This window comes from Peromyscus californicus, unplaced genomic scaffold, assembly GCF_007827085.1.
Source record: "Peromyscus californicus insignis strain IS unplaced genomic scaffold, ASM782708v3 Scaffold_3__1_contigs__length_106647218, whole genome shotgun sequence".
Classification (NCBI taxonomy): domain Eukaryota; kingdom Metazoa; phylum Chordata; class Mammalia; order Rodentia; family Cricetidae; genus Peromyscus; species Peromyscus californicus.
In genome coordinates, this window is record NW_026294551.1 from 95998015 (window position 1) to 96025426 (window position 27412).

General features: G+C 48.6%; 1 long non-coding RNA gene and 1 pseudogene across 2 annotated transcripts; both read right to left on the reverse strand.

Moving 5' to 3' along the window:
- Nucleotides 1–81: 81 nt before the first annotated feature.
- On the reverse strand, nucleotides 82–3409 carry LOC128123191 (60S ribosomal protein L27a-like; annotated as a pseudogene).
- A 1-nt stretch (nucleotide 3410) lies between these two features.
- LOC128123192 (uncharacterized) lies at nucleotides 3411–26944 on the reverse strand. Of its 2 annotated transcripts, none has more exons than XR_008222595.1 (3): nucleotides 24814–26944; nucleotides 4523–4740; nucleotides 3411–3580 (listed from the first exon to the last, which is right to left on the reverse strand). It is a non-coding gene; the product is annotated as an uncharacterized LOC128123192 (long non-coding RNA). The 2 variants fall into 2 exon arrangements; XR_008222594.1 differs by having other exon boundaries at nucleotides 24449–26944.
- Between the last annotated feature and the right edge of the window lie 468 nt (nucleotides 26945–27412).

Sequence of the window (27412 nt, forward strand, 5' to 3'; positions counted from 1 at the left end):
GTGCCATGTCACAGATGTACATACATAAAATTAAAAGAAAATTTAAAGGAAGGAAAGAATATGAAAAGGAGGCATCTTTGAATCCTTGGGAAGCTCAATTTTTTTTTAATGTGTATGAATGTTTCACCTGTAAGTACATCTGTGTACCAGGTGTGCACCTGGTGCCCTATGAGGCCAGAAGAGGGCATTGGAACCCCTGGAACTGGAGTTGGAGATGGTTGTGAGCTGGGTGCTGGGAATTGAACCCAGATCCTCTGGAAGACCAGCCAGGGCTAGCTGCTTAGTCATCTCTGCAGCCCTTAGGTTTTTTGGATTTGTTTGTTTGTTTGTTTGTTTGTTTGTTTGTTTATTTTTGTTGGGGGGGCAGGTTTTTTTTCCACTTGGAAAATGTTAGCATTTAATTAACCTCCCTGGGTGGCACCTCCAACACCCTTTGTCTTCTCTTCAGCTCTTCTGCTGAAACATTTGGCTTTCACAATGACAGGCTGCTTAGGGAGCTGTTCCTTCCCCAGAACTGTGGAGTAGCCCCAGCTCACAGCATCGATGATGGGAGAAGCTCCAGTCTTGTTCTTTGCAGGGTTGACCCGTGTCTGCTCACTGACCAGTGTCCACAATGTATCCAGGTTGACAGTCGGGCAGAAGCTCTGGTTCCTCTTTAAGTGGTAATGCCTCATACCAGCTTTCCCAAAGTAACCTGAATGGTATTTGAGAGGTTGGTCCTGTGGTGATGCATGCCTCCAGCATTCCCGAGGCCTCCTGGGTGCTTGCGTTGTTTACCAATGCAGCCGTGGATCACGTAGCCCCGGAGTTTCCGGGTCTTCCTCGGTCTGGATGGCATGGCAGCGGCAGAAAGGAAAGAGCTGTTTTTGTTTTTTGAAACAGGGTCTCCTGTATTCCAGACTGACCACAAACACCTCCTCCCAAGAGCTGGGATAATAGGTATGCACCACCCAAGACTTTTATATCCTACAACCACCTCCCACCCCTCTATAATCAGGGCCTTATTTAGACTTTCAAGTACTCTTCTGAAAACGCACCCCTCCTGTCACCCTTGATTAGGTGGGACCTTGAGTTGATCCAGGTTTGTCTCCCAGAAAAGAGGGAGTGTACTTTGGCCCCTTCCTTCCAAAAGAGATGACATGGTGAAGGGGACCCACAAAGACTCTAATTCTTGGAGTGCTTTGAGATGTCAAAATCTAAAGGCTGACATTCGGATGCTGGAGAGATGACTTAGCAGGTAAGAGCATTTGCTGGTGTGCCAGAGGACCAGAGTTCTGTGCTAGCCCCTGTCTCACCTGGCTCACAGCTACCTGTAACTCCATCTGGAGGAAATTTAATGCCCTCTTCTGGTCTCCTCAGGTGCCACACACATGTGCAGATGCACACATACACATAATTAAAAATAAAAAATAGTGCCAGGAGTTGTGGTGGCTCACACTTTTAATCCCGGCATTCCAGAAACAGAAGCAGGCTGATCTCTGTGAGTATGAGGACAGCTTGAGTTATGTAACAAGTTCCAGGCCAGGCAGCCTTACACAGTGAGAATTTGCCTCAAAAAGTGGGGGGTTGGGGGGAAGTGGGTGCTGGAGAGATGGCTCAGTGGTTAAGAGCACTGGCTGCTCCTCCAGAGGACCCAGATTTAATTGAGAGCACCCACAACCATCTATAACTCCAGTTCCAGGGGACCCAGTGCCTTCTTCTGGCCTCTTTGGGCACCAGGCACGCACCTGGTACACAGACATATATGCAGGCAAAACACTCATACATTAAAAAAAAACTTGAAAGACTAGCAATATGACTCAGCAGATAAAAACATTTGCTGCATAAACTTCGTCACCTGATTTCAATCCCTGGACCCTATGAGGGATTTCTACACATGCTCACACCATGGTTGGTGTATATGTGTATTCATTCACACGCACACAAATAATACCAATAATAAGGTTTCTGGGGCATAACAGTGCATGCCTTTAATACCAACACTCTGAAAGAGAGGCAGGTAGATCTCTGCAAGTTTGAGGCCAGCCTGATCTACATAGTGAGATCCAGGGTAACAAAGTGAGATCCTGTTAAAAAAAAACAAGAATAGGGCTGGAGAGATGGCTCAGAGCACTGACTGCTCTTTTAGAGGTCCTGAGTTCAATTCCCAGCAACCTCGTGGTGACTCACAACCATCTATAATGAGATCTGGTGCTCTCTCCTGGCATGCAGGCAGAACACTATATACATAATAAAGACATCTTTTAAAAAAATAAAAACTACAACCACACTTATTGTAATGGCTTAGGCCTGAAATTTGAGCACTTGAGAAGATGAGGCAGAAAGACTGAGTTCGAGGCCAGTCTATGGTACAGTGGGAGATTCTGTCTGAAAAATTGAATAAACAGCCGGGCGGTAGTGGCTCATGACTTTAATCCCAGCACTCAGGAGGCAGAGGCAGGCAGATCTCTGTGAGTTTGAGGCCAGCCTGCTCTACAGATCAAGATCTAGGACAGGCTCCAAAACTACACAGAGAAACCTTGTCTCGAAAAGCCAAAAGAAAAGGAAAGAAAAACCAAAAAGAAAAAAAATAGAACAAACAAAAATCCTATTCCTCAGGAAGAGCTTCAGAGCGGCTACAGTTTTCTTCCCAATCTTTCTTTCTTTTCTCCAACCACCCCCGCTCCCAGGATAGGGTTTTTCTGTAGCTTTGGCTGTCCTGGAACTCACTTTGTAGACCAGCCTGGCCTCAAACTCATAGAGATCTGCCTACCTCTGCCTCCCGAAGGCTGGGATTAAAGGTTTGCACCATCACTGCCTGGCTACCCAACTTTTCTTACTGTTTAAATTATGTCTCTGTGTGTCTTTGAGGGGGGTATGATGTGTACATGTGTTCTGGTGCCAGCAGAGATCAGAGATGTCTTATCTCCTGGAGCTGGAGTTACAGATGGTTGTGACCCACAAAATGTGGACGCTGGGAACTGAACTTTGTCCTCTCCAAGAGCAGGGCATGCTCTTAACTGCTGAGTCATCTCTCTGGCCCCTGCACTTCTTCTTATTTTTATTTTGCAGTACTGGGACTTTGTACATACTAGGCAAGTACTTTGTTACTGAGTCATGTTCCCCAGCCCTGCTGTATGTTTTAATCCCGGTGGATGAGGGATAGATTTTTCCTGTTTCTAAACTGCTGCCCTACATGTGTCTAGGGTACTGTTCTTTTGAGTTCCTATTGCTACATAACAAATTTCCACAAGGCTAGTGGGTTAAAATTGTATCAGGTTGCAGGGCGGTGGTGGCGCAGGCCTTTAATCCCAGCCCTTGGGAGGCAGAGGCAGGCAGATCTCTGTGAGTTCGAGGCCAGCCTGGTCTACAAAGCGAGTTCCAGGAAAGGCAATGCTACACAGAGAAACCCTGTCTCAAAAAACAAAAAAAAAAAAAAAAAATTAGGTCTTGGGATGTACCTCAGGACAGTGCTTACCTAGCATGCATGAAGCCCTGGGTTTGATCTCTAGTACCACACAAACCAATGCCTTTTGTGCCAGCACTCCAAAGGTGGAGGCAGGAAAATCAGAAATTCAAGGTCATCCTTTTGCTTCAAGGCCTGTCTTAAAAACAAACAAAACCCTATACTCACATATCAATTATAATAAACGAGTAGCTGTGTGCCAGTGTTCTGTGACAAAACTTCCCCAGGGTAGACACAACATACATCTACTCACCCCAGATAGGGAAGCCCACGACAGACATGGATACCACCAAAGTCCAGTTTGGTGAACCAATGAGTGTTATTGGACTTACAGGAGCATGGGTCAGGGGTACTTACAGGGGCATGGGTCAGGGGTACTTACAGGGGCATGGGTCAGGGGTACTTACAGGGGCATGGGTCAGGGGTACTTACAGGGGCATGGGTCAGGGGTACTTACAGGGGCATGGGTCAGGGGTACTTACAGGGGCATGGGTCAGGGGTACTTACAGGGGCATGGGTCAGGGGTACTTACAGGAACATGGGTCAGGGGTACTTACAGGGGCATGGGTCAGGGGTACTTACAGGAGCATGGGTCAGGGGTACTTACAGGAACATGGGTCAGGGGTACTTACAGGGGCATGGGTCAGGGATACTTACAGGGGCATGGGTCAGGGGTACTTACAGGAACATGGGTCAGGGGTACTTACTAGGAGGGGCATGGGTCAGGGGTACTTACAGGGAGGGGCATGGGTCAGGGGTACTTACAGGGGCATGGGTCAGGGGTACTTACAGGGGCATGGGTCAGGGGTACTTACAGGGAGGGGCATGGGTCAGGGGTACTTACAGGGGCATGAGTCGGGTACTTACAGGGAGGGGCATGGGTCAGGGGTACTTACAGGGGCATGAGTCAGGGGTACTTACAGGGAGGGGCATGGGTCAGGGGTACTTACAGGGGCATGAGTCAGGGGTACTTACAGGGGCATGGGTCAGGGGTACTTACAGGGAGGGGCATGGGTCAGGGGTACTTACAGGGGCAGAAGTGACTCAAAGACAGACAGCTGCATTACCAAGACCCACCCCAGCTCACAGCATCCGGGAAACCCAGAGCACGCTGCACAGCCTGCAGACAGTTCAACAGCTTGGAGAGCGTCCTTTCTGAGTGGTTTTGGTCTAAGCCCCTTCCAGGCTGTTAGACTGGTTTCTGCTTCTCTCAGGCAACTGGTCTGGTCTTGAAGGGAGCAGGCAAAAGCACCTTGGCCTAAGTACTGCCATTTTGACTTCAGACTCCATTTTGCCTGTAGGGTGAAGTAAAGTTCAGATTCTCAAGTCCTAGGAGAGCTGAGAACTGACCAACCTCCTCCCTCAACCATAGAAATAGTCCTTAGGCATCTTTAGTTCTTTAGAAACATTGTGGCTGTTCCTAACAACAGAAGAAACAAATGAATCTGATTGGTTGGACTGAAAGGCTTACATTGTATATCAGTTGACAATGAAGGAACATTCAAGGAAGCCCCTAATTTCTAAATCCTGAATGAGGAAAATTGTAACTGTAACTTGGCAACAAATGTTTGCCAATTTTATGCTTGTAAACCCCACTTCTGCCCCTACTAGGGGCTGTCAGGAGAAACAAGGCTCCCGAGTCCTTGTCTTGCAATCCTGATCAATCAGTGACCCACTTTGCTTATGTTATGAACTATTAAAATCTTTGAAACTCATAAGTGTTGTCTCTCTCCTTCCTCGTGAAGCATAACGGGCTAGGTATAACAGTCTCAAGAGTTTTCATTGCAAGTTTTCTGATCTTCGGAAAGGGATTCTCAGTTTTTATTACTCTGGCACAGCAGATCATAGTGAATCTGATCAGTTTCAGGGACTTCCTGAAGCTGTTTTGAGTTGTTTGTTCCTGATTAAGGAGCTTACCTACAGGGAATGTTTCAATCTAGGATTAAATTATTACACAACAATCAGTACCATAACTAGAATTTCATCATTTTCATGTGCCACAAAATATAATTAATTTTTTTTAATTATGGCACACTTTAGGTCACAAGTCTAGGCCATGTGACTAAGCCAGACTCTGTGTTTGGAGCCTTAGTGGATGAAATCAAGTGTAGGCATCTGAGACTTGGGATGCTCCTCCAAGCCCTCTGATTGTTGTTTGCAGAATTCTTCCTTTTGGCTGTAGAGCTGAGGTACCCACTGTCTCGATGACTCGTCTAGGGACCATTCTGACCTCTTCAAGTCCTTGTCCCATGGTCCCCTCCATGTACGCAACATTCCCTCACTGCAACCTCTCTTTCTCTGTGTCTCTGTCTCTGCTCTCTTTAAGGTTGGATATTAAGTTGCCCAGGCATTACTCTTGAACTTCTGGACTCACGTGGTCCTCCTGCCTCTCTCTAAGTCGCTGGGCCTACAGGTACCCACTCCTGTGTCTACTCAAGCCTTCTCTTGCTTGGACTCGATAACGTCCTCGTCTCCAAACAGCTGGAGAAAGCCCTGCTCGTGGAGGGTTTGCACGACTAGGCTAGGTCAGGCCCACCAAATGATCTCTCCAAGATCGCCAACCACAGGAGTCATAGATTCATAGCTCCACCACACTGGCCCAGGGGATTAAAACAAGATGAGAGGCTAGGCGTGGTAGTACATACCTGGGATACCTGGGAAGCTGAGACAGATGCACCCTGAGTTCTAGGATAACCTGGGCAACATAGGGAGTTTAAGACCAGCCTGTACATACTGAGACCCTGTTTCAGAAAAGAAGAAGAAAGAAGGAAAGGAGAAGCAGCCCTGAGGGGCACTGGGTGTCTTAGGGTTTCTAGTGCTGTGAAGAGACACCATGACCACGGCAACTCTTACAAAGGAAAACATTTAATTGGGGTAGCTCTCTTACAGTTCAGAAGTTCAGTCCATTATCATCATGGTAGGACATGGTGGTATGCAGGCAGACATGGTGCTGGAGAAGTAGCCCAGTGTCCTACATCTTGGCTTGCAGGAAGTGGTCTAAGACACTGGGCAGTATCTTGAGCATATATGAGACCTCAAAGCCCACCTCCACAGTGACACACTTCCTCCAACAAGGTCATACTACTCCAACAAAGCCACACCTCCTAGTAGTGCCACTCCCTTTGGGGGCCATTTCCTTTCAAACCACCACACTGGGGATCATAGATATTCTGTTACATGTTACACAAAGGGGGACATGAAAAAGAAACAGCAAATTAAGAGACTTTCTAAGGGCATACAGAAAACTGGAGACGGATCTGTAATGGTTAATTTTAATTGTTAACCTGACACAATCTAGAATTACCTGGGAAGTTGAGTCTCAGTGAGAAACTGTCTAGATCAGGTTGGCCATGGGTATGTATGGGTGGCATTGTCTTGATTCCACTAATTGATGTGGGAAGATCCAGTCCCTAGATAGCGTCACCTGCCAGTTTGTTGCTGCCCAGTTATCTGAGGGAGACTCAGTTGGGGGATTGTCTTAATCAGATTGGTCTGTCAGCGTGTTTGTGGGGCATTTTCTCAATTGCTAATCGATGTAGGAGGACCCTCTCCACTGTGGGCAGTATGTCCCTAGGCACATGGATCCGGGCTATATAGAAAAGCTAGCTGAGGATCTCTGTGAGTTTGAGGCCAGCCTGGTCTACAGAACGAATTCCAGAACAGCCAGAGCTACACAGAGAAACTCTGTCTCAAAAAAAGAAGAAAAAAGAAAAGCTAGCTGAGCATGAAAGAGGGAGCAGGCCTGCCATTAGCCTTCCTGTGTGGTTCCTGCCTCCTACCTGACTTCCCTCAGTGATGGATTATGACTGGAAGTAGGCATGGAAATTAACCCTTTCTTCCCCAAGCTGATTTTGGTCAGGATGTTTGTTACAATGACAGACAGCAAATCAGAACACCCAGGGTAAAAGTGGGCAGCACTATCCTGTGTTTGGGTACATATATACATATGATATGCATGTGTGTGTGTGTGTGTGTGTGTGTGTGTGTGTGTGTGTGTGTATGTGTGTGTGTTATATAAGAGAGAATGTGAGCTGAATATCGCATGCATGAGTTAACTCGGTTTCTCACTGCTCTGGACTGGGGATGCAGTGACTAGCACTTCACCTGGAATCCTGACTATAACCTAGAATTGTGATCTGAAATTAACCCTTACTCACCTAACTTGCTTTTTTTTTTTCTTTTTTCTTTTTTGGTTTTTCAAGATGGAGTTTCTCTGTATAACAGCCCAGGCTGTCTTGGAACTCACTCTGTAGACTAGGCTGGCCTCGAACTCACAGAGATCCGCCTGCCTCTGCCTCCCGAGAGCTGGGATTAAAGGCGTACGCCACCACCGCCCGGCCACCTGTTTCTTCAAAGCAAGAGGAAATGAAACTAAGAGTGCACCAGCAGGATCGTCCCTAGCTTCAATGTGACCACTTTTCTTGTACGTATGTGCACTATATATAGTAGGAACAAGAGGAGGGATGGGCATGGACCAGTTAAACCCTGGTATGCTCTGTGGGAAAACAGAATCTGTTGCGGATAAGGAGTGGCCGCCAGCAGGGCCTGGTGGCGCATGCCTTTAATCCCAGCAGTCGGGAGGCAGAGGTAGGTAGATCTCTGTAAGTGCAAGGCCCCCTGGACTGCACAGTTAGTTCCAGGAAAGTCGGGGCTCTGTAGAGAGAGCCCGTCTCAAAAGCATCAAAATAAAATTTAAAAATTTTTTTAATTTTTAAAAATTAAAAAATTTTTAAAAATTTAAAAATTCTTTAAGGAGACTTAAAGAATTAAAACATCAATGTCTGGGAAAGGACCCGACGATCTGAGTGGGACAAGGTTAAATGCCCCTGTTGGGATTAGGAGCAAATCCAGTATCCTCAACACCCAAGTCACCGGGCCCAACAAAGCTGGCACCCCAAACCACTAGAGGGCGCCTGGCACACACGCCGCTTTGTGGACAACCACCCAGGAACATGTGGGGCTGACCAGAACATTCATACTGGGGTGGCCACTCTGGCATCCCCAAAGCCCTTCAGATCCAGGGAGTACCCCGCTTGACTAAAGGCCTTAAAAGCCCTGAGCTCTGTGTATTCACCTCCATCTAACTTTGGTCATAAACCAGACCTGGACACCAGCCACTCATCTGTGTCTCGCCCTCTGCCGGGGTTGACTAATGCCCCTCGTCTCTGTCAGCCACACCCTGCCTACCCTTCTTTTGAGCGTTTAGCCCCTCCCTTTACACTCGGGTCCCTAGTGATTTCTCCCCTTGGGACAGTCCCTACTTCTCAATGTACCAGCAGGCAATGCAACCAGGTTCTTGGGCTACATCACCTGGGAGCAAGCCCTTTTTAAACATTCGGTTTGTAGCTGCATGCTAGACTGTTTCTGATTCAGTCAGAAATGGCTGTGACTGCTTTCTCAGTTGATTCTCAGGAAGCAGTGGAGCAGTTACAATAGTTAGAATAATTCCACCAGGAGACATTGCATGTAGTGCCACATGCTTGTAAACTCAGCAAATTTGGGAAGCTTAGGCAGAAAGGTCTTGAGTTCAAGGTCAGCCTGAGCTACCTTAAGATCTTGCACGCGCGCACACACACACACACACACACACACACACACACACACACACACACACAGGAAAAGAAATGCCAAGAGGTAGACTAGGAACCCAAAGCATGTAAATATCAAAGACTCAAAATCAACATCAGCAGTGAAGATAGGTCAGTACTGAGGCACCTGAAGCCCAGCTGTGCCCCTCCCACCATGAGTGAAGCAGGAAGGTACCTGAGGTTACTAGTCATGTATAAGGAAGTTAGCCAAGGAGCCAGTGGGGTGTGGCTGGAGAGGCCCAGGAGGCCACAGGAACCCAGAAGGGTATGTGTTTTGAGTTCAAAAGAAAGGTAGGGAGCTGAGGGGACAGGAGAGAAATACTGGGGTACTGTTTCCAGGTCCCATAGGCACCTGACTGTCCTCTCATGGAGTGGACAAAGGTAGGGGACACAATACTGAGTCCTTTTTCTCTTGTTTTCTTCCTTTCAGTGCTGAGGAGGGAACCCACAGCTTTGCTCATATTAGGCAAGTGGTGACTGGAACAAAATGACCAAGAACTGGTCAGGCTGGAAAGTGACAGGGGCTGCCGTCATGATGAGCCAGCCCTGGTCTTTAAAGTGGGAGAGAGAGCCAGAGAACCAGAAGGCACTTTCCCTGGGGAGGGACAGGCTCAACACCCCAAGGCATCCTGGGAGGCACATGGGTGTAGAGGCTGCAGCATCTGAGCAACCACCTGTGAACCCAATACCGCTCTGGCCAGTTTTCAGACTTCACCTTTGAAACACATCCCAAGTCCTATGCCAGATCCAAGCAACCTGCTGTCTGTTGTCACAGCTGGTCAGTGCCAAAGCCAAGGTCCTTTCAGGCCCCTTCAGTGCACTGTAGGTGCCCTGAAGAACACCTTCCACATTGACTCCTAAGCTCAAGGGCTCGCCTGGTGCTGGGTCACCAGCCATGGCCCGAGATAGCCAGGTGCCAGAGGAGTGTCCAGCTGGGTGCAGTGAGGAATGTGGAGGGAAAGTCATCACTATGTGTGAAATAAAAGATAAAGTGCAAGGTGACACATAATTTATGTTCTGTAGTCCAAATGTCAAGGTTCTGGAGTTTTGGCCAATGAGGAAGGAGGAGGCAAAATGAACCACTGAGTGGCAAACTGTGCAAAGGCAGAGAGTGGTATTAGCACGGCTTTGTCCTCACTCTAGCCCTCCAGGCTCTGGGTGCCTGCTGCTTGTTCCTGGAGGAGCTGCCATTGCCACCAGGACATAAAGAGTTAACATCTGCCTGCTGCAGAGGCCGGGCAGAAGCAACAGTAGCAGTAGCTGTGTGCAGCCAGTAACTTAGGAGCTGAAATGTGAGAAGCTGGACGCCAGGGGCTGGCCTGGGAAAGGCTGAGAGCAGAGCTGGAGGAAGAGGGCTTCCCTGGCAGGGGCCAGAACTGGCTGCTCCAGCCTCTATTCTTTGGCCCAGGCCCTACCACACAGCTGCCCCTCCCTCCTCAAGCTGACTTCTCTAGCGCCCACTCAGGACAGTTCAGAGTCATGGCCAGTATCTAACCCTGTTGACCATGGGGCAACAGTTCTACACTGCAGGTCTGTAACAGAGGCAATGGACTGTGCTTCCTCCAAGACTGACGAGGACAGGGACACCTCAAAGGTTCTGACCTCAGACCCAGCATTGAGGTCCCTGCATGTGGTGCAGAACTAAGACAAGGAAGGTCTCCTGGGTAACCAAACCTCTTGCCCCTCAAGAGAAACACGAGGATCCCAGGCCTGGGTGCTGGCATACTTTTGCACAAGGACCCTGGACATGAAGCAAGAACCAACTAGAAGCTCAAGGTGCTAGGCATAGTTGAGCATTCGTCCCTATTCTCCCAGCTAATCCTGAAGCCAGTCCATGAACAGAGACTGTTGTTTATGACCCCAGTTTACAAATGGAAAACAGAGGTTCAGAAACTGAACACCGCAGTCAGACAGACAGCTGGCAAAACTTACTTGAAATTGGCCTTGTTTGACAGGTGAGCTCATATCACAGGGAAGCACAGGTCTTTGTGCTGAATCCAAGGCAAGGAATGGGGGCTGTTGAGATGGCTTAGTGGTTAAGAGCATGGCTGCTCTTCCAGAGGTCCTGAGTTCAAATTCCAGCAACCACATGGTGGCTCACAACCATCGGTAATGGGATCTGATGTCCTCTTCTGGTATGCAGGTGTACATGAAGACAGAGCACTCATGTTAAAAAGTAATAATAAGGGCTGGAGGGATGGCTCAGAGGTTAAGAGCACCGATAGCTCTTCCAGAGGTCCTGAGTTCAATTTCCAGCACCCACATGGTGGCTGACAACCATCTGTAATGAGATCTGGCACCCTCTTCCGTATACATAATAAATAAATCTTTATAAAAAAAAGTAATAATAAATTTTTTAAAAAAGGTGGCAAGGAATGAAACACAGCAGTTCTGGAAGCCAGAAGTGGTCAGTGACAAACAGAAGAGCCTGGTATCTGTCCTTAAGAGCTGAGAACAGGGGCTGGAGAGATGGCTCTTCCAGAGGACCTGGGTTCAATTCCCAGTACCCACATGGCAGCTCACAACTGTCTATAACTCCAGTTCCAGGAGATCCAAGACCCTCACACAGAGTATATGTGGGCAAAACACCACTGCACATTAAATAAATAAATAAATCTTTTATGAAAGTGTGGGCGTTTACCCACCAACCCCACAGCTCCCCAGAGTTTTCTTGAGTGTGAGCAGCAGGAAATATTAGATTTATTTATAGAAGGATTTATTGCGGAGAATCTTGCAGAGATAGAAAATAAAAGATAGCCTCGAGAGTGCCTGGAACCTATTCCAACGGGTTCCAACTGTCTCTGCCCCAGGGTATTTATAGAGACGCCAAGGGGTGGAGCAAAAGACCTCCTCCCCCAGCACAGCCAAGTGCAGACCATCCCAGACACCTGCACTCAGGCCCGTGGTCCTAATCATCCTCTATGCGGACCTGCTGGGTAAAGCCACGAGGAACCCGAGAATGGGCTCCCATATGAAAGAGAGAGAGAGAGAGAGAGAGAGAGAGAGAGAGAGAGAGAGAGAGAGAGAGAAAGGAAGGAAGGAAGAAAAGAAAGAAAGAAAGAAAGAAAGAAAGAAAGAAAGAAAGAAAGAAAGAAAGAAAGAAAGAAAGAAAGAAAAGCCTGGGACCAAGATCTAGGGAGATGACTTCACACCAGGAGGGACCTCTCTCCCCCTCACATATCCCCTGGGGCAACACATTCTTTAATTTTTATTCTTTTAGACAGGTTCTCACGGACCCCAGGTTGGCCTGAAACTCATTATGTAGTTGAGAATGACCTCGCATTTCTCATTCTTCTGTCTCCACTTGGGAACGGTTTAGAGGTGTGGGCCCTCACATCCAGTTTGTGTAATGCTGAGGATTGAACCCAAGGTTCTGTGCATGCTAAACCAAAAACTCTACCAGCTGAGCCACATCCCCAGCCCTGCAGATCACTTCTGAGCAGGTGACAAGCATCCATCTATAGAGAGCACAGCTATTTTTGAAGTCTGGGGTTAGCATGATCCTGTTGAAAACTCAGGGACATTTGCTATGGGGTAGCACTCCGCCAAACAGTGTTGGAAATGACCAGAAATGCCACACTTGCTGTGGGGTAGCACTCTACCAGTGTTGGAAATGACAGGAAATGTCTCCCTAGGCCTCGCGGCCGTCGTGAAGCAGACAACCTCAGCTCCAATCAATGCCTGCCTACCTTGCTCTGTGACCTGACTCACTCACAGTAACATCACTTTCTTCCTTGTCTGTAGATAAGAGAGTGCCAGCGGCTGTACTGCAAGGTGGCTGTGAACCTCTGCCTCCCAGGTGCTGGGATCAGAGGCCTGCACCACCACTGCCACCGGGCTGGATAGACAGCTCAGTTAGGAGCACTGGCTGCTCTTTCCGAGGACTTGGGTTCAGTTCCCAGCGAGTGCATGACAGTTCTCTGCCCTCTGTGACTTCAGTCCCAGGGATCCAGTGCCCTCTTCTGGCCTCCTCAGCATTACATGCATGTGGTGCACACACACATCAAACAAAAGTCAATTTAAAAATTACAAAAAGAAGATTATAGGCAGCCGGGCGGTGGTGGTGCACACTTTTAATCACGGCACTCAGGAGGCAGGCAGATCCCTGAGTTCAAGGCCAGCCTGGTCTATTGAGTGAGTTTCAGGATAGCCAGTGCTAACACAGTGCTAAAACCTTATCTTGAAAAACCAAAACCAAAACCAAACCAAGCCAAAAACTAAGCTGCAGCCAAAACTCTCTCAGTCCCCAACCTTCCTAGTCCGGTGGAGATTACCTGAAACAGGGTCTCCCTAGACAGCCCAGCCTGACCTCAGTTTCCAACATGGTGTCATCATTCTCCCTCTCCTGGGGACTGAACCTAGGAACTCATGTTTGCTCTCCATTACTCTACCAGTGAGCTATATTCCCAACCCCCGACCCCTTTCAAAGTCAGGCTTTTGCTAAGTTCTTCGGGTTAACTTTGAACTCACTGTGGAGCTCAGGAAGCCTTCAACCTGGCTCCTCTTTCCTCAGCTGACAGTGGATTGCAGGCATCTGCCAGTGGGTCCTTCTAAAATCTACTTCTTTTTTTGAATCGTGTGTGTGTGTGTGTGTGTGTGTGTGTGTGTGGCATGTGTGGTACATGCACATGAGTGTGTGGGTGAATGTGCCCATGTGTAGGCCAGAGCAAGTTATCAGGTATCTTTACCTATTAACTTTCACCTCATTGCCTTAAGCCTAGCTTTCTCTTTGAACTTGAAGGAAGCTTGAGGTTTTGCCTAGGCTGGCTGGCCATTGAGTTCTTGGGATCCATCTGTCTCTGCCCCAGAATGTTGAGATAACGGGCACACTCAACTATGCCCAACTCAGGTGCTGGGGGTTTGAACTCGGGTCCACATGCACCATATATTAGTCATGTTAGTCACCATATGTTAGAGGAACAGAACCCATAGAATAAATGTTAAAAGGAGATTTGTTAGATTGGCAGTTCACACAGTACAGTCTGGGTAATCCAATAATGGCTGTGTCTATACTGGAAAGGCCGAGAATCCCATCGCTGTTCAATCCACGAGGCTGTTAAAAGCCTGGAGGATTCGCTGGGTGATGGTGGCGCAGTCCTTTAATCCCAGCACTCAGGAGGCAGAGCCAGGCAGATCTCTGTGAGTTCGAGGCCAGCCTGGTCTACAGAGTGAGTTCCAGGACAGGCACCAAAACTACACAGAGAAACCCTGTCTCGAAAAACCAAAAAAAAAAAAAAAAAAAAAAAAAAGCCTGGAGGATTCCTGGAGAGCCACTGGTTTTCAGTCCACAGTGGAAGCCTGAAGAAGCCGAGTTCTGGTGTCAGTGAAGGAATGTGGTAGCATCGACAATGGAACAGATGGGCCCAGACACAAAGGCAATGAGGCAGAAAGAAAGCTTTTCCCTTACACATGTCCTATTATCTGAACTGCAGCGGAAGACTCCACCCACGTTTGGGTGCATCTTCCCAGTCAACCTACCTTATCACACTGTCTCTCACAAGCGCATCAGTTATCTCTGAGTCGATTCCGGGTCAATTGACCACCGAGATTAACAATTACACAGAGGAAGGGCTCTCATCCACTGAGCCGTCTTCCAAGTTCCCTTTTCTCCTTTTTTGTTGTTGTTTGCTTTTTGCTTTGCTGGGGATGGAACTCAGGGCTAGGCAAGCTACAAGTCCAGCTTCCACGTCAGTATTTTAAAGATGTATTTATTTGCCTAGCAGTGGTGGCGCACGCCTTTAATCCCAGCACTCAGGAGACAGGCAGGTGGATCTCTGTGAGTTCGAGACCAGCCTGGTCTACAGAGCGAGATCCAGGACAGGCTCCAAAACTACACACAGAAACCCTGTCTCGAAAAACAACAACAACAAAAAGATGTGTATGACTTTTGCCTGCAAGTATGTATGTGCACCATATGCATTCCCGGTGCCCTCAAAGGTCAGAGGGCACTGGGACCCTCTGGAGCTGGAGTCACAAATGGTTGTGAATGCAGGGACTGAACCTGGGTCCTCTGCAGAGCAGCAAATGCTCTTAACCACTGAGCCATCTCTCCAGGCCCCAGCTCAGTATTAAAAAAGCACTTTAAAAGCTTAGAAAATGTGGCTGTCATAACAATGTCCTCCAATGCCTAGGCAGTTTAAAGAACAGACCAGCTAAACACACACACACACATACACACACACATATTTGAGCCAGGTGATTGTGGTACACGCCTTTAATTCCGGCACTGGGGAGGCAGAGACAGGCAGAGATCTCTGTGAGTTCGAGGCCAGCCTGGTCTACAGAGTGAGTTCCAGCACATCCAGGGCTACACAGAGAAACCCTGTCTCAAAAAACAAACAAACAAACAAAAAATTGATACCCAGAAGAGGAATGAACAGGATGGATCTGGCAAGCCCCAAAGAGACTAGTATCTAATGTCCATGCACTGGGGATGTGGCTGAGTGACCAAATGGCTGCTGTGTTGACTGCTCCAGTGTCCCCATTGAGGTCCAAACAGACAAACTGAACGCAGACCCAGCAATGGAGACAATATTAAGCACAAGTGTGAATGGTTATAGAAAGACTTTCCTGAGGAAGGAAGTGAGTACCGGGACTGGGAGGAAGGACTTGGTTGGGATGCTGGGATAGGCTAGCACCCTTGCACCCGAAGCATGTCAGAGATGTGACATGGACAAGGGCTAGCAAAGGTGAAAATCACTGAGGCCAGGGGCTGAGAGTACTATTTGTTTGTCTTTTTTGTTTTGTTTTTTGAGACAGGGTTTCTCTGTGTAGCTCTGGCTGTTCTGGAACTCACTCTGTAGACCAGGCTGGCCTCAGACTCACAGAGATTCACCTGCCTCCGTTTCCCAAGTGCCGGGACTAAAGGCATGTGCTCCACCTACCAGTATGAGTACTGCTCTTACAGAGGACCCATCTCAGATGACTCACAACTGCCTGTAACTTCAGTTCTGGGAGATCCAATGCCTTAGGCTTCTTGGGCTCCTGCACTCATGTGCACATACATACCCACAGACATACACATAATTTAAAATAAAATAATATTTTTTAAAGATTTATTCATTTTGTTTTTTGTGTATGAGTGTTTTGTCCGCATGTATGTATGTGCACCATGTATGTGCCTGGTACCTTTGGAGGTTAAAAGAGGGTGTCAGAGCCCCTAGAATTGAAGTTATGAGGGTTGTGAGCCATCCTGTGGGTGCTGGGAACTGACAGGGTCTCTTCAAGGGCAGTAGGTGCTAAGCCTTAGCCAATGAACCATCTCTCCAGCCCCTCAGGGGAAAAAAAAAGTCACTGAGCTCAGAGACAGCATGCTTCTTCTAACACTCTACCTACCTTCAGCAAATTCTAGGAGGTGCTCTGCTTCAGGATTTCAAAACAGCAAAGGCAGAAAGCACATTATTTTGTAATTAAAACAGAAATACAAACAAAACAAGACTTACAAGAAGCCTGTCCTTTTTACTCCTTGAAGCTTTAGACCAGTGGTTCTCAACCTGAGTTGTGACCCTAAGGGGTTGCATATCAGATATTTACATTATGATTCATAACAGTAGCAAAATTACAATTATGAAGTAAGTAGCAACAAACAATTTCATGGTTGGGGTCGTTACAACATGAGGGGCTGTGTTAAGGAGTCGCAACATTAGGAAGGTTGAGAAACATTGCTTTAGACTCTTTACTGGGCATCCAAGAGGTTCCGCTTGGGCACTGAGTCAGAAGTCCCAGGCCCTGGAGCATCCTCCCCTTTCAGACCTACCACCAGCCTCAGGTGTCCAGGAGGGAAGGCCGAGATGGCCTGAATGCTGACTCAGTGACCACACGTGCATCTGATGTGGAAGGGGCTTGAGAGCAGCAGCTCCGAGGACCCCAGGTGGAGCCTCGGGTGCAGAAGGGCCGTCCCAGGGCAGACCCCAGCCCGCAGGCTCTGCAGCTGAAGTGTACAAGCTGGGACCTACGCTCTTCTTCTCCCACCCATTTCCTGCCCCACTGCTTCCATCAGCTTTCCCCTGGGGAGTCGGACGATACAAAACTCCTGGGATATTAAAAAGGAAGCTGAGCTGGGCCTGGTGACGCATGCCATGTGCCACCCCAGCTGAAGCATGAGGACCTCAAGTCCAAACCAGCCTAGGCTACCTATTGAGGCCTTGTGTTAGAATAAAAAGTAAAAAGAGGACTGCGTAGGGTCTGGAGATAGAGCTCGGTTGGTAGAATGCTTACTGTTGGGAGAATTCCCACAGAGCTACACTTGTTTTGATTCTGAGCGTTAGCACTTAGCTTTAATCTGCCTTTTGTGATTGCTACCTTTGGTTTTCCGGTACCTTCTATGTGAATCTTGTCTGAGAGTTTCCGGAAGGTGCAAAGCCTATGCAAATTTGGTTGAGGAAGAGCCTGGAACACTGTAGGCATTCTTTGGCTTAGAATTTGCATTTGGCATTGTCTCTTTGGGGAGGTGCTGGGGTACGAAGATTAACTCGGTAAAAGATGTAAATTGAGAACAAAAGGACCCTTTGCTAAGCTACAGTGGACCAGTCTGTAGAGACGGATCCCCCCTGCAGCTAGGAAAGGCTGAAATCATCCTTGAGGTGCCTCTGTCTCTTGATTCCACAGACCCATATGAATACTCACACCTGGTATACCACAGCTTGCCTAGCAAGCATGAAGCCCTGGGTCTGATCCTGAACACAGCATAAACTGGGTATGACAGCACACACGTACCATCCCAGACTACCTTGAACACTGATCCTCCTGGCTTCACTTCTCATGGCTGTACAGTGAATTTGAGGCTAGCCTGGGCTACATGAAACCCTGCCTTAATTTACAAAAGGAGATAGGGCCAGGGGAATCGCTCAGTGGTAGAGTGCCTGCCTGTCTCTAAGGCACAAGACCCCGGGTTCAATGCCCAGTATTGAAAAAGAAAAAAAAAAGTAGAGGCTAGAAAGATGGTTCGGGGGCGGTGGTGGCGCACGCCTTTAATCCCAGCACTCGGGAGGCAGAGGCAGGCACAGGCGGATCTCTGTGAGTCTGAGGCCAGCCTGGTCTACAAAGTGAGTTCCAGGAAAGGCACAAAGCTACACAGAGAAACCCTGTCTCGAAAAACCAAAAAAAAAAAAAAAAAAAAAAAGAGAAAAGAAAAGAAAAGAAAGATGGTTCGGTGGTTAAGAGAGCTTGCTGCTCTTGCAGAGGACGCTAGTTTAGTTCCCAGCACCTACGCTGAGCAATTTATAACTGCCTGTAACTCCAGCTCCAGATCTAATGCCCTCCTCTGGCCTCTTTGGACATCTGAACTTATACATATACACCCCCTCCCATATACATAACTAAAAATTAAATAAAATCTTAGAAAAAACCATAGGGGCCGGAGAGCTGGCTCTGTAGTTAAGAGCACTGGCTGCTATTGCAAAGGACCCAGGTTCAAGTCTCAGCACTCCCACAGCAGTTTAAAACCATCTGTAACTCCTTCTCCAGGGCTCCACCCTGGCTCCCTAGGACAACAAGCACACGTATGATACGAAGACACACATGCAGACAGAACAGCACACACATTAGAAAGATTAAAAGACAACAGAAAGAGGCTGCCACTGGTGTGCACGTGCACTCCAGAACAGAAGCACATCCTTGCAGACTGTACACAACCCAGAGGTAAGTCAGGGAGAGAAAGCCGGACATTAGTGTTCACTGTGTCTCCTCTGGGCCAAGCATATGCCAAGAAATCTGGATGCACTGCCTCATTCACTCCTTAAGAGAATCCCAGGCCTGTAGCCAGTCCCATGGCAGCAGCTAACAGAGTTGGGTGTCCCTCATGGAGGCCCTACTCCCACTTTCTTGCTGTCATTCTCCAGGTGATGCCAGCTTTTACCCTAGAGTGAGCTTCTGATGCCCACAGCAGTCCAATCACCTGCTTGGAGAACCTTTCAGGGATGAGTTAGGGGCTGGTTCAAGCTAAGGAGAGGCCAGCCTGGGATCTTGCTGGAAGCCATTGAAATCTGCAGACCTGTGACGTCACGGCCTCCCCTTAGGTAGTGCTGGAATAAGAGCAAAGCAAATGCAGAAACTAGCCTGTCTCAGGCTCTCCTAATCTCTTGTCCCCTCCTGACACTGTCCCAGTGGAGACTCTAGTGGTAGCTTTGTGGCTGGGACAAGGTCCCATGCCTGGTGGGGGTCAGCAGCCTCGCATTCCTCTCCTAGAGCAGTTCCAGTGTTCTATTGACCTTCACAGCTCCCAGCACTTGCAGAAATCCTTTCTCCTCCTGGAATTCAGCTTCTGGATGTCAGATCCAAGGCAGGGGACAGGCATAAGGCAGCCTCTTTGGGTTTGCATTCTACTGGCACCGGAGCACACAGAAAGTCACTGAGCTGCGAGACTCCGTGATTTACTTGTATGACCCACCTCTGACAATGTCAATATACGTGAGCTTGAAGATTTTTTTCAACATGTACTAACTGAGCACCTACTATGTGGAGAACAGAATAAATATAAAGTCGTGTGATGCATAATGTGGGTAGTGGGACCTGAACCTGGGTCCTCTGAAAGGGCAATATGTATTCTTACAGAATTACTTCACCAGCCAATATGAATTTAATTTTAAGGTTTATTTATGTATTTCATGTAGAGTGCTCTGTCTGCATGTGCACCTGTACACCAAAAGAGGGCATCAGATCCCATTATAGATGGTTGTAAGCCACGGTGTGGGTGCTGAGAATTGAACTCAGGACCTCTGGAAGAGCAGCCAAGGCACTTTTTTAATTTTTGTTTTTGGAGATAGGGTTTCTCTGTGCAGCCCTGGTAGAAATGGAACTCGATCTGTAGACTAGGCTGGACTTGAACTCAGAGATCTACCTGCCTCTGCTGGGATTAAAGGTGTTCGCCACATCTGATAGCCACGGCTCTTAACTGCTGAGTCATCCCACCAGCCCCCTGAATCATTTTCTTTGAGTTTCAGTGAGACAATTCCTAAGCCATGGAATGCACACTTTTTTTTTATACTTTGCAATTATAACACTATAGGATTCAGTGGTTTTCCAGCATACTCATAGTATTGTGTCCACAATCTATTTTGGAACATTTTTCATCATCCCCAAGAGATAGTCTAGACTCCACCTGTAATCCTAGCATTCAAGAGGCAGAGGCAGGATGATTACTTTGAGTCTAACTAATTTAACTAGTTACTTTGAGTTTGACTAATATTAACTAAAAATAATTGTGTTAGAATACAAATGAAACCAAACTCATATTCTAGGTAGATCTCTAAGTTCAAGGCCAGCCTGGTTTACAGAGTAAGTTCCAGGACACTCAGGGCAACACAGAGAATCCCTGTCTCAACAAAACAAAACAGAAACCACCACAAACAATCAAGAGAATACTGTCTGCTATTCCAGAGGACTTGGGGTTCAATTCCCCGCACCTACATGGCAGCTGACAACCCTCTACAACTCCAGTTCCAGGGGATCCAATGTCTCCTCAGGCACTGCATTCAGGTGGTACACAGCCACAAATGGAGCAAAGTTTCCATATACCCAAACCAAACAAAACCAAGCCGGGCATGGTGGCTCACACTTTTAGTCCCAGCGCTCGAGAGGCAGAGGCAGGCAGGTCTCTGTGGGTTTGAGGCCAGCTTGGGTTATATGAGAGCCTAGATTTTATGTGCGTGTGTTTAGTATTTATTATTTTTATGTGTACGGGTGATTTGCCTGCCTGTGTGTGACTACTTCAGTGTCAGCTCAGACACAATGTGGACAGAGAGGTGAAGACTCTTGGGGGGCATGAGGGATGATGTACCTAGGGACTGTTTCCACAGTTTCTCTGTGTGTTTACTTGTGTAGAGGTCAGAGGTCAGCCTCAGGTGTTCTTCAGGTACCGTCTACATCTACCTCATTTTATTTTATACATGTATTTATCACATATATGGTGTGCATGTGTGCATACTATAGCGCAGGTATAGAGATCGGAGAACTGAATATGAGACTCAGTTCTCTCCTGCTACCACTTAGGTTCCAGATATTGAACTCAGGCCTTCTGGCTCAGCAGCAAGCACCCTTACCTTACCGCCCTGCTGGCCCCATCTTGTTTTTTTGAGTCTTTGATCGGGTAGCCAGCAAGCCCCTGGTCTGTCTTTATCTCACCAGTGTAGAATCTCTCAGTGGCTACCAAGGGATCTCTGCCTCCTCCATTCCTACTATTACAATCTTTAAAAAAAATTTAAGCCAGGCAGTGGTGGCGCATGCCTTTAATCCCAGCACTCAGGAAGCAGAGGCAGGCAGATCTCTGTGAGTTTGAGGCCAGCCTGGTCTACAGAGCGAGTTCCAGGACAACCAGGGCTACACAGAGAAATCCCGTCTCGAAAAAACGACAACAAATTCTTAATTTATTTATTTTTATTTTATTGTATGGGTACTATGCCTGCATGTATGTCTGTGCACCACATGCATGCCTGCCGAACTGAGAGGCTAGAAGGTGTTAGATCCCCTTAAACTGGAACTGCAGACAGCTTGAGCTGCCACATAGGTGCTGGGAATCATCTACGTGGTGAAGTTCCTATAAAGACTAGCCAATGGGGTTGGGGATTAGCTCAGTGGTAGACCGCTTGCCTAGCAAGCGCAAGGCCCTGGGTTCGGTACTCAGCTCTGGAAAAAAAAAGTAGCCAAAACTCTTATCCACCTAGCCATCCCTCTGGCCCCTAGTACCCCATCCCACTCTTTTTTAGTTGCCCCCCCCATATCCCACCCCCGAGGCAGGGTTCTCTATATAACAGCTCTGGCTGTCCTGGAACATGCTTTGTAAACCAGGTTGGCCTCCAGGTTAGTTGGTTTTTTGAGAAAGGGTGCTTTTTGGTTTTTGTTTGCTTGCTTTTTGTTTTTTGGTTTGTTTTTTTTTTTTAAGACAGAGTTTCTCTGTGTAGCTTTGGCCATCCTGGAACTTGATCTGTAGACCAGGCTGGCCTTGAACTCAGAGATCTGCCTGCCTCTGTCCCTCCCACACCCATGCAGGGCGGGGACTAACTAAAGGTGTGTGCCATCACTGCCTCGGGTGCCTAGTATTCCATTGTGTGTGTGTGTGCGCGTGCACATTGGTGTTTTGCTTGCATGTATGTCTGTGTGAGGGTGTTGGATCCTGGAGTTACAGGCAGTTGTGAGCTGCCATGTGGGTGCTGGGAACTGAACCCGGGTCCTCTGGAAGAGCAGTCAGTGCTCTTAACCACTGAGCCATCTCTCTAGCCCCAAGTATCCCATTCTTGATGAATGCCTGGTCAGTGACAACCCATACAGTGGCTCCAGTAATTCAAAACCTGGGTAAGAGAAAGTGTCCCAAGAGCCCAATGTGCCCAGCTAGGACAGAGCCCCAGACCTAACCTGACTAGATGACACTACCAGCTGCCCACTAAGGGGCCCCTGACCCCACCTCTATCTGTGCCACCCTAAGAAAGGTTGGCTGACTCATTCAGACACCAAAGCCTGGGGACAAAGAGCAGGAACTGAGAATAGAAAGTGCCTTCCTTCCCCTTGGTCATATGCCTCATCTATCATCTGGTCTACCCCTAGTGCGTTTTGGAGAAAGGGTTTTTGTTGTTGTTGTTGTTGTTTGTTTGATTGATTTTTTTTTTTAAGTTAATATCCTACTTAGGCTCTAGTGTCAAATTTGGACTTGAATACCATCCCTGTCTCTTTAATAGTTGTGTCCTCTTGGGAGAACCATAAACCATCTTAGTCTCCTTATCAAATGGGCCTGATAAGGAATTCCATTATGGTCCTTTCCCGCCAGTATCTCAGTTTTCTTAGAGATGCCAAGCAGAGGTGCATGTGGCAAGCCAAACTCTTCTAAATGGAGGGCTAGCCTGGGCTCCTAAGTTAGCTACATTTCACAGGAGCGCCTAAGGGGCCAGGATAGATAGCTGCACCAAGCTGAGGAAGGGGTGAGCTAGACAAGGCCCTGGATGGGGCACAGCAGGAAACTGCTTCTTTCCCACTTCCCACTGTAAGGGGCCTGCAGCAATGCAGGCCTTTCTCACCCACCATGAGCAGCCAGCAGTCTTAGGTTTTGTTAGGGGTTTAACCTCTCCAGGCTGTGAGGGATGCCTGGGTGATCCCACCAGTTCCTCAGCTGCTGGTGTAAGACACAGCCTGCCTGCTGACTTTGTCTTTGTTAATGCTTCAAGGCATGCAGCCGTACGGGGTCTTCCACCCTCACCCTCTACCCTCACCACCCCTACCCTTCCCTAGCTCCACCCTGTGACGGACCAGCCGCCACTTTTATGACTCAGGGTACTCTTGAGTAGGGAGAAGTGAGAAATATGAGCTAGAACGAGGTACCTAGCCGATGATAGGAAAAACAGAAAACACAGAATAGCCTCAGGAGGGCCTGGGCCTCAACCCACCAGCCCTGAACTTTATTCCAAAGGGCTTTTTTTTTTTTTTTTTTTTTGGTTTTTCGAGACAGGGTTTCTCTGTGTAGCTTTGCGCCTTTCCTGGAACTCACTTGGTAGTCCAGGCTGGCCTCGAACTCACAGAGATCCGCCTGGCTCTGCCTCCCGAGTGCTGGGATTAAAGGCGTGCGCCACCACCGCCGCCCGGCCCAAAGGGCTTTTTATCATAATGTCCAGGGGAGGAGCAAAGACCTCCCCCTTGTGAGATACAGCCAAGCGTACACCCTTCCAAACACCTGATACTCAGGCCCGTGGTCCAATCATTCTCTTTATGCAGATCTGCTGGGCAAAGGCACCAGGAAACCCGGATGGGCTCCACCACCACCATTCTGCCCTCCCTCTTCAAAGCTACTTGTCACTGACTGCCTAGGCTGGAGAGGTGACACATGCTTCCCAGACAACAAAAGCATCTCTCAGAAGAAGACATCCATAGCACACCCTTGTTCTATGTAGGGTGCTCATTACAGCTGGCTGGTTCATAGAAGGAAAGGCCCTGCCTGCCCATCCTTCACCTCTGGAGGTCAGTCTTGGCCCCCAACCCTAGCAATGAGGGTGGAAAGGGAGGACCAACCCTGAGGATCTCTCTCTGGTCAAGGTCATCCACAGCTGGTCTTCACAATTGTTTCAGGCCGTGACGACATCCATCAGTCTCAGTCCCCAATGCCTATCTGCCAAGCTGGGTGACCTCCTCGACAAAGTATGGTACCCTCCCTGAGCCTGATTTCCTGCAGATAACAGGAGACCACCCACTTCCAGCTGTCCTGATGAATATATATATATATAATATATATTATATATATCACTTAACATGTCACCTGCTCAAAACTATGAGCCATTACCATCGTAACTCCATTCTTTTTCTCCACTCCAACCACACCGGGCAGCATCCTCGACCAAATGCATTCAGATGGCCTGTTCCTCTGCTTCCTTCGGGTGTTTGAGACAGATTTCTTGTAGCGCACGTTGCCCTCAAAATCGCTATGTAGGCTGAGACTGACCTTGAATCTTGATGCTCCTGCCTCCACCTTCTAGAGTGACGGGATTTCTGGTATGCACTGCCAAGTCCGGTTTTATGTGGTGCTGGGTACTTGACCACTGAGCTACATCTCTAAGCCCCTTCCTTCAGGTCTTAAGTCATCTTCTCCGCTACTTTCTCCATTTTATGTCTATTCCTTGTACTCATAGACAGCCTACAGGTTCGACTTTGTTGGGTGTTTCATTGCAACTGGAACTAAAAGCCCCAGGAAGACAGGCTGTTCTAGTTTTTACGCCGGTAAAGGAATGTCTACGGCCTCTCCTGCAAGCCTGACTCCGGAGACTTGGGGGAACCACGGATAGCGGGACAAAGCTCCGCCACTCCTACCGGCGGCCGCGAGCTCCTCCCCGCGCTAGGCAGTGGAGCACACCCGCGAGGTCACCTCTCGGGCGCGCCCGGCCGGAAGGAGGCCCCGCACAGCGGGAGGGGCGGGGCGTCCCAGGCTAGCCACGCCTCCAGCCGCACGGCTCCCGCGGCGTGGGCAGAGCTGGGGTCCGCTCGCACTTCCGCCCCCAGTCGCCTCATTCATAGTCATCATATTCATGAAGTGTGGGGGCGGGGCCCAGCTCGCCCGCAGCGCCCCGCCCCCCGGCCTGGGATCCCGCCCCGGCGGAGGCTCAGGCCCCAGTGGGGCGCCCCCGGCTTCCGCTTTGGGGAGGGAGTTTCCACTTGGTCACGACTCAAAAATGTGTCGCGGCCGCTCCTCCCTGCCCCAGGGTGTGTCTGTGGGGTCTCCTCCCTGCGAGGGAAGGAGCAGAGGCCAGGGGAAGGACTGCTCCTCTCCCCTGGGAAAGGTCGGTAGAAATGAGGGGGGACCCGCTGCTAGCTCCTTCTTGGTGCCTGTAAATAGATTTTTTTCTTTTTTTCAGTGGATGGGTTGCAAACCCAGCACCTCAAGCACGCTAGGCAAGCATTCTTCAACTGAGCTAGACCTTTGGCCACATGCTTCAAAAGGAGAATATGATAGTTCGGATTTTCTGAGCAGGTGTTTCTGGGCCCTCTATATGGACTACCTTTTAAACCTCCCAACAAGGAGTCAAAATTTACATTTAACAACTTCTCCACTATTTCACTGATGTACAGTGTTAGGACACAAACTCAAGAACTGGGATTTGATGGGATGACACAGCGGACCTTCCAGGTGGCTGGTCTTCTGCCGCGCCCTTCAGCAGCTGGGGCTTTCGACATGTGAGGGAGAAGCTAAGTCCCAGGGAAACCAAAGTTCCAACACAGGACAGACTTCTTAGGCAAAATAAAATGCAGGCCCCGGGGACAGCCAGACATTCCAACCGCTCTGTCACTTCAGTGTGCCAGTTCAGTGAAACTGCAGGGCTGCACGTCTGCGAAGCCAGACTGCCGAAAGAATCCAGGCAGGGACTTTTCTAAGGGTGGAGTTGCCCGTATGGATATCCCCACTTGCAGTGTTATTCTTCCCCCGGAGCATCCAGGGCCTAGTCCCAACTTCGGAAACATGAGCACTTGAGGCTCTGTAGGACGGATCTTCCAGTGTGTCCTCAAACTGCCAGACCTCGCCGGGTTTTAGGAGTGTGTGTCCTGGACATTTTCCCCTTGGCCCTGTAGGCAGGGGCCACTGCACTGTATAGCCAGGCCCAGGGTGGGCCTTAATTCCCACTCTAGGCCTGCTTTTTCTCCTGGAGAAGGCTGTAAGGAACCACCAGGACCACTTCCAGAATAAACACCCCACCCATAGGCAGCCCCAGCCTGGAGGCTCAGCAAGGCCCGTGCTACTCAACGGATTGCTGGATTGTTGCTCACTGCTCACAAAGCCCACAGCTCAAGGTTAATAAGTCACCCTGCTCTCATGCCTGTCACTCCTTTTACCCAGGCCTTGCTCAACACCGGCTCTAGCTTCAAGAAGAACAATAATGTTACCATTTGTTTCCTGTTCTTTTCCAGCCACACTGGAAGCCTTTTCCATGAGCCTCATGCAGCCCCATAAAGGATCCTGCAGACCGTGGTCTGTCCTACAGGTGAGGAGTGAGGCTTGGAAAGCCTGCTTGGGTACAGGCAGCAGTGGTTTGAGACCTGTTTACTCATCCTGAGTCCTATGGTCTCTTCAGTTTTTCAGCATAAGGTCTCAAACTTTCAGAGATCTACCTGCTTCTGAGTGCTGGTATTAAAGGGCCATGCTACCACACCTGGCTTTGCACCATAAGCCTAAAGGCTCATTTTATTTTAGTTCATGTTTATTTGTATTTTCCCTGCTTGTATGCATGTGCACCATGTGCATGCATGCTTGGTGCCCCTTGAACTGGAGTTATGGGTGGTTGTGGGAATGGAACCCAGAGCTTCTGCAAGAGCAGCAAGTGCTCTTAGCTGCTGTGCGTCTCTTCGGTACCTACTTAATTCTCTGGTTTTGTTTTTTTAATATCCTCCCAAAGTTTCCCCCTCCCTCCCAGTTCCTCCTCCCATCCCCATTTAATTCTTTTTTAAAGATTTATTATGCATACAGTGTTCTGCCTGCATGTATGCCTGCAGGCCAGAAGAGGGCACCAGATCTCATTATAGATGGATGTGAGCCACAATGTGGTTGCTGGGAACTGAACTCAGGACCTCTGGAAAAAACAGCCAGTAACCTTAACCTTTGAGCCATCTCTCCAGTCCATCCACCCCACCCCCACCCCCCTCACCCCACACATTTAATTCTTTTTTGTTTTGTTTTCTTTTTCGAGACAGGGTTTCTCTGTGTGGTTTTGGTGCCTGTTCTGGAACTCACTCTGTAGACCAGGCTGGCCTTGAACTCACCAAGATCCACCTGGTTCTGCCTCCCAGGTGCTGGGATTAAAAGCGCGCACCACCGCTGCCCAACACACATTTAATTCTGAAGATAAGATTTTATACATACCAGGCTGGCCCAGAATTATTGTGTAATGGAGGATGACCTTGAACTCTGATCTTCCTGCCT